The sequence below is a fragment of the Schistocerca americana genome, chromosome 1, assembly GCF_021461395.2.
Source record: "Schistocerca americana isolate TAMUIC-IGC-003095 chromosome 1, iqSchAmer2.1, whole genome shotgun sequence".
In the NCBI taxonomy this organism is placed as follows: Eukaryota; Metazoa; Arthropoda; class Insecta; order Orthoptera; family Acrididae; genus Schistocerca; species Schistocerca americana.
In genome coordinates, this window is record NC_060119.1 from 442,209,243 (window position 1) to 442,219,992 (window position 10,750).

Below are 10,750 nucleotides of genomic sequence, written 5' to 3' on the forward strand. Positions count from 1 at the left end.
GAAACACCCAGAACGTGGACCTTTTGTATTTTGTGGTCATTTCAAGACATCGAAAAAAGGTCGTCGGGAAATAACAGTACGCAGAGAGACCGTAATTTTGTTGTATTGGCAATACTCTTAACCCTTTTATCAAATGGGATATGGAAGAAGTAAGTTTTTTAATGGAACAACATACCTTTTTGAAGGCTTTCGAAATCTCTTGAAAAGACGAGTACAGTGATATAACGTCCGTTGAAGTTAGCTTGAAACTTTTCTTAAACGTCCGAGAAACGTGCTTAAGTTGAGTGGTAAAGAGGACGGAATCGGGTATAGTGATGTAATCTCCGCCAAGTGCCATGCTCATGCAACCAGAAGACAGACCTAAGCTAGTAACATAGAACGTAATTTCCCGGTCCTGTTTTATCCGGAATAAATGCAGATAGCTGAGTGAATCATTAGGAATCCTATTCATTTTCTTTTTCCCAAAGATCTCGATTATCGCTTGAAACGATGTCGGTCACTAAGGTTGTGAGAACAATGTCATCTAAGGAGTCATGTCCATCTATGCATAATGTTGCAAAGCAACATGAAATGGAAGGAATACTTTAGCTCAGTAGTAAGGGAAGTCGACTTCGATTTGCTGGGAGAATTCAAGGAAAGAAGAAGGCGTACAGAACACTTGTAAGATCCACTCTTGAGCACTACTCGATGGTCGGTCGCATTTAAGGTAAGACATCGAAGTATTTCAGAGGCGAGTCGCTACATTTGATATCAGTAGATTCGATCAGGTAGGTCAGTGGTGCAGTGGTAGAGTACATATCCAAAGATCTCGGGTTCGAACCCAGATCAGCTCTAGGATTTCTGTCTGTCAGTTATCACTTCTTTGCTCTCTGGCAATGTTCGTTGATGTGAAAAATGCCGAGCTGCACCGTGGTTTGGAATCCACGTTAAAGTTTAGGTATCCTGCAACGGGCTGGGTGAGACAGTGCATATAGCGGAGGCAGCAACGTCATACCAACTCCAACAGGACAAGCCTAGTAATGCACTGTGGCGTTCGGAACAGTCTTTCTACTGATGACTGCTTTACTTACTTAAGTCCAATCAACGTACCAATATTACGAAAACTCTCTGCGAACTTAAACGGGAGTTCCTGGGGAAAGACGAAGTTCTTTTTCCGCGAAACGACAGTTGTTTGTCCATTTTGTCCGTTGCTCCTTTTGCGAGTGAAACAGGAAAATAAAAGACTAGCAGTGGTACAACGCACTCTTCGCCATGCACCCTATGGCGACTCGCGGACTGTCTAGCGTATCAGAAGGGGCTTAGGAAAACAAATATATATATATATATATATATATATATATATATATATATATATATATATATGTTTAAATTAAGAGTTTTTGAGGTCACAAGTAAACAGTCGAAAAACTTGACACAACAGCGGATATCGGATTTTTACAGCATACTACTTCTGTATATCCTGTGTTACATCTTTGTCTTGTTGCCTGATTCAGTATACTGCTGAGGTAAGAATTTGTTTTATGTCGGAATCTGCCCTTTTGTTAAGGCTATGTAACTTCGTATCAAGGTACGACTTAAGCTAATGTATACTTTGAATTGTCAAAACTGTAGTATAGCATTCCCAGTGCTGAGATGGCTGCATGGACGCGATCCGAGAGCCAATAAATTAAAACAAAAAAAAGAGAAAAAATGAACAGCGGAGTCTGGCATGTGAGCCACATTTGGCGGCGTTTGCACCACAGTAGCCAGTCGGGTATCTTTGCGAAAAGTTCAAAGCTAACATTAACGAGTGTTCTACCATTTTATTCATGTCTTCAAGAGCCTTCGAATGCCGTTACAAAAGAGCAGCGCTCCATTAAAAAAAGAACTTACTTCAATATTTGGGTTGATAAAAGAGTGGCCGAGCGGTTCTAGGCGCTTCAGTCCGGAACCGCGCGACCGCTACGGTCGCAGGTTCGAATCCTGCCTCGGGCATGGATGTGTGTGATGTCCTTAGGTTAGTTAGGTTTAATTACTTCTAAGTTCTAGGGGACTGGTGACTTCAGATGTTAAGTCCCATAGTGCTCAGAGCCATTTGAACTTTTTTTTTATATAAAAGAGTAAGAGTGTTATCCATGCAACAAAATTACGAGCCCTTCTGCGTACTATCATTTGCCGAAAATCTCGTTTCGATGTCTTCATTCACGAAATAAATGGTGTGAAAGTTTTACGTGATTTGCCTCGCATGTGTAGATTTCTTCTGCCGTCCTTGTCTCATCCGAAATTGTGCTCCATCTCTCATGACTTCGACGGCGCTGGGTCATTAATAGTTGTCATACTCCCGTCCTTTGCCCTTACGAGACTGAATTCCACTCGTTTCAGACCTTCCCACTACAGAAATGTATAAATAAGTTACTAGCAATCCTATTCGTTTTCTTTTTGCCAACGACATCGACTGTCATTTGAAATGATACCTATCACTAGACCACGAGACGTCTAGCCATTGCGAAGCTTTCCCTTTGAGTCGCGCGTTGAATACTGCTTAAGTGCCGCCTGGGCAGATCGCAGCCAGCCACAGCGTTTCCAGACAGTGACACGCAGATCCCGCCGATGCGCCTACCCTACAGAAGCGATGGGCGGATCCTGGGGCGGCCGGTGCATCCAGGGAGTCTGCCAGTTGGCGCCACAACGCGGAGGCGTTTTCACTTTCGTGAGCCGCGTCCGCAGTCGCGGTCGTGACGAAAGTCTTGGCTCGGACAACGCGGCCACGCGGAACCGCTTCCCGGGTCGCTTCCACGCCCCCTTCTCGTCCTTCACTTTCCATCTCGGCCGACGCTCCCGTCAGGTGTGAGTTGGCGGCTACCATGTCGACCATCAAGTTTCTAACGCAGTACACTCTCCTATGTTAATGTAAATCACTGTAGCAACAAGCACAACGATGAACGCGCCTCTTGTGTGTCTGTGCGTTGTAGGACATAACTATTGAAACCTCACGCTAATGTTTTGGAGTGGACAACAGTATTTCATACGTTCATACTTCATAACTTCAAGTGGTTCATATATAACCAACACGTTGTCTAGAAACAGAAGATTACTGAACGTGCCGCGCGGGATTAGCCGAGCGGTCTCAGGCGCTGCAGTCATGGACTGTGCGGCTGGTCCCGGCGGAGGTTCGAGTCCTCCCTCGGGCATGGTTGTGTGTGTTTGTCCTTAGGATAATTTAGGTTAAATAGTGTGTAAGATTATGGACTGATGACCTTAGCAGTTAAGTCCCATAAGATTTCACACACATTGGAACATAACTGAACGTAGCCAATGACAGAGAAACGCTTTCATCTCCTTTTCCCAGCCTATATAATAAGGGATCCGCTTATTCGGGATCTGCCAAATTTCATTTTACAAGGGGCGTTCAATAAATAATGCAACACATTTTTTTCTCGGCCCATTTCGGTTGAAAAATGCAGAATTTGTTGTGGGACAAGCAGAGACCTATCATTGAGTTTCTTTTGGCGAAAACTGGAGCGTCGCAGAATGTCTGCGAAGGCCTGGCAGTGAACAAACGCACGATGAGTCGCTGGGCGAGGCGTTTGTCATCGTTCCAAAAATGGCAGCGCAAACGTGTCCAATCTCTCATGTGCCGGCTGACCGCACACAGCTGCGACTCCTGCAGTGCTGGAACGTGCAGACACTCTCATTCGCGATGATCGACGGATGCAAACGAACTTCTCCTTCTCCGTGACAACGTAAGGCGTTTCACGAGAGGAGTTCACAAAACTTCATTGCACTGTTCTTTCTCACCCACCTTACAGCCCGGGTCTCGCACCTGTCGACTTCCATCTGTTTGGACTAACGAAGAATGCACTCCGAGGAAGCAGTACATGGATGATCGGGAGATTAATGGTGCAGTAAGACGTCGACCAGTAGGACGATAGCATGCGGTTATACAGGCCCTTCCAGCAAGGTGGCGTAAGACTGTCGCGTTGATCGGAGATAATATTGAAAAATACGGTTTGTAGCCAAGTTAAAGTGAGAGAAGAAAGTACAGACTGGATTGGACTAGGAAAAGGAGTAAGACAAGGATGCTGTCGATCACCTACTCTTTTCAACCTCTACTTGGAAAGTATGATCGACCAATGCTCATTAGATGACAAAGGAGTAGAAATTGGAGGAAGAAGAGTAGGGTGTTTGATGTTTGCTGATGACATGGTCCTTCTAGCCACTGGGGAAAAAGAGTTACAGGATTTGGTGGACACCACTGAAGCTAACGGAAAAAATTATGGAATGAAAATTAACACAAAGAAAACAAAAGTATTGGCACTAGGAGGAAACAAGGAAATAAAAATTATGATGAATGGAGAAATATTAGAACAGCTGCAAAATTTTAAGTATCGTGGAAGCAGAATAGACACCGACTGGAAGTGCACCACAGAAATTAAAACGAGGATAGCAATGGCAAAAGAGGCATTTTATAAGAAAAGGAGAATTTTCTGCAGCGGTCTGGACAGAGAACTCAGGAAGAGCCTCATAAAGTGTCTTGTATGGAGTGTTCTTCTATACGGCGCTGAAACATGGACTTTGAGGAAGATAGACAGAGAAACGCTGGAGGTTTCTGAGATGTGGACATGGCGGAGGATGGAAAGAATAAGTTGGATGGACAGAGTAAAAAAATGAAGAGGTTCTGAGAAGAGTAGGAGAGAAGAGACAGTTACTAGAAGTAACAAAAAGAAGAAAAAGAAATTGGATTGGGCACATATTAAGAAATAAGGACGGACTGATAAAAACAGTTTTAGAAGGTTATGTACAAGGGCAAAGGAAGTGAGAAAGGAAGAGATTTCAGATTCTGGATGACGTGATGGACGGTACAACATGCAGCAGCATTAAGAAGGAAGCAATGGATCGCAGAAAATGGAGAGGCAATGGACCTGCTAATATAGCGGAAAACTGATTATGATGACTGGAATCCTGAATAAAACCAATCACCTTTCAGGAGAAAAGTGTGTTGCGTTACTTATTGAACGCCACCGCGTTATTTAGCTTCGTGACCGGATGCCGTTCTTGAGATCAGTTTTCAAGGCAACTTAACGGAGGGAAGCCCAGTGTGGGATAGGTCTCTGAATTATGCAATTTTGTTCTACATGGTGTCGTATTCAACTATTTCTCTGTCACGTTCTCTTTGAGGACTAGACCTGCATTTGCCTAAACGAGCGTCGGAATCCGCCTTAAAGCGACACTCAAGTGGACCAGTGTACCAGCCGCTATTTGCTGGTCAGCCGCAAACGAGCGCGCTGCGCTTTGCGCTATAAGAGCAAGCCACTGAATACAAGGGAAATGATCAGAATCAGAGTTATGCTGCGGGGAACAAGATAAGCTACAACACGAGGAAATGTGAATGAAGGAAACAGAGACAAATGGAACACAAACGGGCTATTGGATTGGTAGGAAGTTAAGTACAGTACGGAGGAAAAGAAGATAGTTAAAACATGAACGATGTTACAAACAAGTCCTAGCAAAACCGAGCTGGTTTCAAATCTAAAGACATGCTTATAGATGGAGAATCATTAACAAGAGGTGAAGGAAAACTGGAGCTTAACGTCCAGTCGACAACAAGATCGTTAGAGACGAAAGGCAAGTTTGGCTTGGGGAAGGATCGGGAGGAAAGTTGGCCCCTTTTAAAGGAACCATCCCACCATTTTCCTTAAGCTGTTCAGAGAAATCACTGAAAACCTAAAGATATCGAGTTCCGGACGAGGACTGGAACTATCATGCTCTCAAGTAGGAGTTTAGTGTGTTACCACTGCAAGACCTTAGTTCAAGACTCTGAGGAGGTGAACTAGTTGGTTGATCTTTTTAATTTATACACATACACACACACACACATGCATGTACGCATTCCCCATGATTCCATAAGCAGTTTATAGTCTACAAGATACGCATAGCACAGCCATATTTTAAACTCATGGCTTTGTCAGAGGAGAAGCACAAATCCTCAGCCTCCCATTTCTGCAGTATCAACGTTACCTTAACATTCCGGAAGTCGGCCAAGCAACTCTTTCCTCTTGGTGAGGGAGAGGTATAAGTGATATTTTGCTACCGTCGTATTTTAACTAGGGTAGGCGAATACAATAATGCTGATCTTGGTTCTGTAACTAGCCTCTTCTTTGTTAGACTTTTCCAACGACAAAAGTTAACGTGCAACAGGTGAAATCACAAACGTTTTGTTTGATCATCAGGAAGATTGTCTTCAATTAAACCTCACAACCAATAACACGATTAGAAACTCGTTATATAATGTAACCTTCATTTGGTTTTTAGAATTAACATTCATAAATAAAATAGGCTCTAACTGCAAGGACGGTTTTATAACTTTTTTTATCACATGATGGATTTCGGAACTGCCAGTCCCATCTTCCACCTCAAATACACATACAATCCATGTTAGGTATTATTTTTCCCAATCGCGGCTGGCTGTCAGCCGAAAGGCAAGGCAAGTCCACAACGCCACACAAAATGACCCTTCACTTCAACTGCTAATTGTTATTCACACACGGCTGCGTTCCCAATAATCACAACGATGGATAGTCGACTTTTAGAATTGCTAAACTGCCCGCTGAGTCAGCTTCGCAACGTGTCCCCCTCCGGTATATGCGACTGTGTTATGTCTGCAGGGGTCCTCCAAATACTATCTCGCAGAGAGAACTCTTGCGCCGGGAGCATAGTTCAGCGTCCGTCATGTGGTGAGTGCAAGGCCGCCCCGTCCGATAAGACTGCGTGCGGCTGTTTGTCGCACTACCACCGCCGTAGGTCAAGAACAAGTATTTTTTTCTTAGCCATATCTCAATCAAAAAATTTCTCTTTAGGAAGTTATTTCTTCTGAAGTTGCATCTCTTTATAAGTAAATTCTTGTTTTTATAAATCTACATTCTTACCTCGCACCATCCAGTTTGGTCAATTGAAGGTTTCGTTGACAGAGAGAGCAACTTTATTATTTTGACTTCTGAAAGAACGTGTGAAATGCGATGTGTCTATTAGTTTGGTGCATAAGTTCGTAGCTTTTTTCCATAAATTTAAACAGAGCAGATATACGTAACAGACACTTACGTCATCAATAATACACTCCTGGAAATGGAAAAAAGAACACATTGACACCGGTGTGTCAGACCCACCATACTTGCTCCGGACACTGCGAGAGGGCTGTACAAGCAATGATCACACGCACGGCACAGCGGACACACCAGGAACCGCGGTGTTGGCCGTCGAATGGCGCTAGCTGCGCAGCATTTGTGCACCGCCGCCGTCAGTGTCAGCCAGTTTGCCGTGGCATACGGAGCTCCATCGCAGTCTTTAACACTGGTAGCATGCCGCGACAGCGTGGACGTGAACCGTATGTGCAGTTAACGGACTTTGAGCGAGGGCGTATAGTGGGCATGCGGGAGGCCGGGTGGACGTACCGCCGAATTGCTCGACACGTGGGGCGTGAGGTCTCCACAGTACATCGATGTTGTCGCCAGTTGTCGGCGGAAGGTGCACGTGCCCGTCGACCTGGGACCGGACCGCAGCGACGCGCGGATGCACGCCAAGACCGTAGGATCCTACGCAGTGCCGTAGGGGACCGCAGCGCCACTTCCAAGCAAATTAGGGACACTGTTGCTCCTGGGGTATCGGCGACGACCATTCGCAACCGTCTCCATGAAGCTGGGCCACGGTCCCGCACACCGTTAGGCCGTCTTCCGCTCACGCCCCAACATCGTACAGCCCGCCTCCAGTGGTGTCGCGACAGGCGTGAATGGAGGGACGAATGGAGACGTGTCGTCTTCAGCGATGAGAGTCGCTTCTGCCTTGGTGCCAATGATGGTCGTATGCGTGTTTGGCGCCGTGCAGGTGAGCGCCACAATCAGGACTGCATACGACCGAGGCACACAGGGCCAACACCCGGCATCATGGTGTGGGGAGCGATCTCCTACACTGGCCGTACACCACTGGTGATCGTCGAGGGGACACTGAATAGTGCACGGTACATCCAAACCGTCATCGAACCCATCGTTCTACCATTCCTAGACCGGCAAGGGAACTTGCTGTTCCAACAGGACAATGCACGTCCGCATGTATCCCGTGCCACCCAACGTGCTCTAGAAGGTGTAAGTCAACTACCCTGGCCAGCAAGATCTCCGGATCTGTCCCCCATTGAGCATGTTTGGGACTGGATGAAGCGTCGTCTCACGCGGTCTGCACGTCCAGCACGAACGCTGGTCCAACTGAGGCGCCAGGTGGAAATGGCATGGCAAGCCGTTCCACAGGACTACATCCAGCATCTCTACGATCGTCTCCATGGGAGAATAGCAGCCTGCAAAGGTGGATATACACTGTACTAGTGCCGACATTGTGCATGCTCTGTTGCCTGTGTCTATGTGCCTGTGGTTCTGTCAGTGTGATCATGTGATGTATCTGACCCCAGGAATGTGTCAATAAAGTTTCGCCTTCCTGGGACAATGAATTCACGGTGTTCTTATTTCAATTTCCAGGAGTGTATATTCTCCTTCACTATTTACAACAGTCTGCCAACGCTGGGGTAATTTTTCGATTCAACGACTCCAGAAATCATGTGGTTTTGAGGCGAAGTATTCGTCGAGACATGGTCGGAGCGCGTTTTCGCCTGGATAGGAAGTTCGATAGCGAAAAAGGTGAAAATCTGAAAACGCAAGGTCAGGTGAATAAAGTAGGTGTGTAATGACTTCCCAACCCAACTCTTCTATAGCGTTTCTTGTCAGTCCAGCAGAGTGCGGGGGTGCGTTATCGTGGAGTAGCATCACTTCTCATAGTCTTCTTCGTCTCTGTTCTTGGACTGCGCCTGCAAGACGACTCGGTTGTTGACCATAAATGTCAGCAGTGCTGGTTACACCTCGGGGAAGCAGTTCGTAGTAGGTACACCACGCCGTCATTGTTCCACAACAGGCATAGCATATTTTGTGGATGCGCGGAAGTCTTTATATGGGGAGTTGCTGCTTTGTTTGAGCTTCCTTCCTTATGTTACCATAAACACACCATTTCTGGTCACAATACAGCATAGGAATGGTCGGTCTTGTTGACGAGCCAGTTGATGACAATCACTGATATTCATATGACCACCCGCTGACTTTTCTAGTTTTGGCTTAAAAGATACCGTACGCATTCACCCTATTTTTGAACCTTCCCCACTGCATGCAAATGTCGCACAATAGTGGAATGATCACAGCTCATCACATTCGCTAGATCTCGAGTACACTGGCGTGGATCATTGTGGATTAACGCGTTCAAACGATCTTCATCAAACCCTGAAGGGCTTTCTGAACGTGGAGAGTCACTAATAACAAAACGATCCTCCTTAAAACGAAAAAAATGGCTCTGAGCACTATGGGACTTAACTTCTGAGGTCATCAGCCCCCTAGAACTTAGAACTACTCAAACCTAACTAACCTAAGGACATCACACACATCCATGCCCGAGGCAGGATTCGAACCTGCGACCGAGCAGTCGCGGTTTCCCACATCCCACTGGGGAATATCAGGTTGGTACCCAACTTACTCGATCTGCAAACTTCCGTTCTCTTTCATACAAATAAAACTACACGCAGACTGTTGTGGTACACACACTCCGCCGGCCGGAGTGGCCGAACGGTTCTAGGCACTTCAGTCTGGAATCGCGCGACCGCTACGGTCGCAGGTTCGAATCCTGCATCGGGCATGGATGTGTGTGGTGTCCTTAGGTTAGTTAGGTTTAAGTAGTTCTAAGTCCTAGGGGACTAATGACCTCAGAAGATTAGTCCCATAGTGCTCAGAGCCATTTGAATCATTTTTGAACACACACTCCATCTCAGGCAGTATCCAGGTGGCGACAGGAAGGGCATCCGTCCACCTTTTAAATTAATCATACCAAGTCCGCTACGAGTCATGCCGACCCTAAGCGATACGGTACACCAGACATAAGAAAATGAACCAAAATTTGTTTTTTTACCAAAATGAAACTATGCATCAGAAATAATGTGGAATGGTCTGCGCTTTTATATCACGTTTCCGCTTAACTTACAAATCTCAATAATCGTATACGACGTAGAGGAAGTGAAAACAGACAGTCTTGGAAATATACAACATTTGTTCCACCTCTCGTCGGCTGCGTCACCCACCGTAAATTTCGCAAGCAGCCAGATTTACGTCCTACTCATCCACAATCAGGAGTTGAATAGCTGTCCCCGTCCTGTAATTTCATTTCCTAATGCGCACCGTGGAATGCTATTTCATTTCTGCCGTAACTCAAGTTACAACAGCTAACGCGTGGAGAGGCCAAAGGTAACGCGTGGAGCGCCTCGGTTGTTTTTATTTTAGCCTCCGAGCCGCGCTGCTCCTTCCCGTGAAGCGGAAAGCCGTCCCGCGTGAGGGCGGGGGGGAACCGCGAGGAATGGGGACGACTCTGCCAAACCGGGGGCGGGCCATTCAAAAAGGTCAAGGTTGCCGGCGGCGTCCCGTGCAGGAGACACGACGTCGTTGCGCTAGCGAGCCGCCCGCTGATAACCTGCCCCTGCGCCGCTGTTACGTCACGCCCGTTCGGCATTCCGTGCGGGTTAGCCGCGCCGCGTCGCTTCTCCGGATCACCTGGGCCGGCCCGGCCCGTTGCGTCACAGCGCCTGCGCGCCGGCCAGCCGGATTAGCTCGCCGAGACCTCCCACGCCCGGCAGCGCGCTCGTCGCGGTTAACCAGGAAACGCTGCTGCTGCTGCTGCTCTGCCCTTCTCCTCTTCTTTC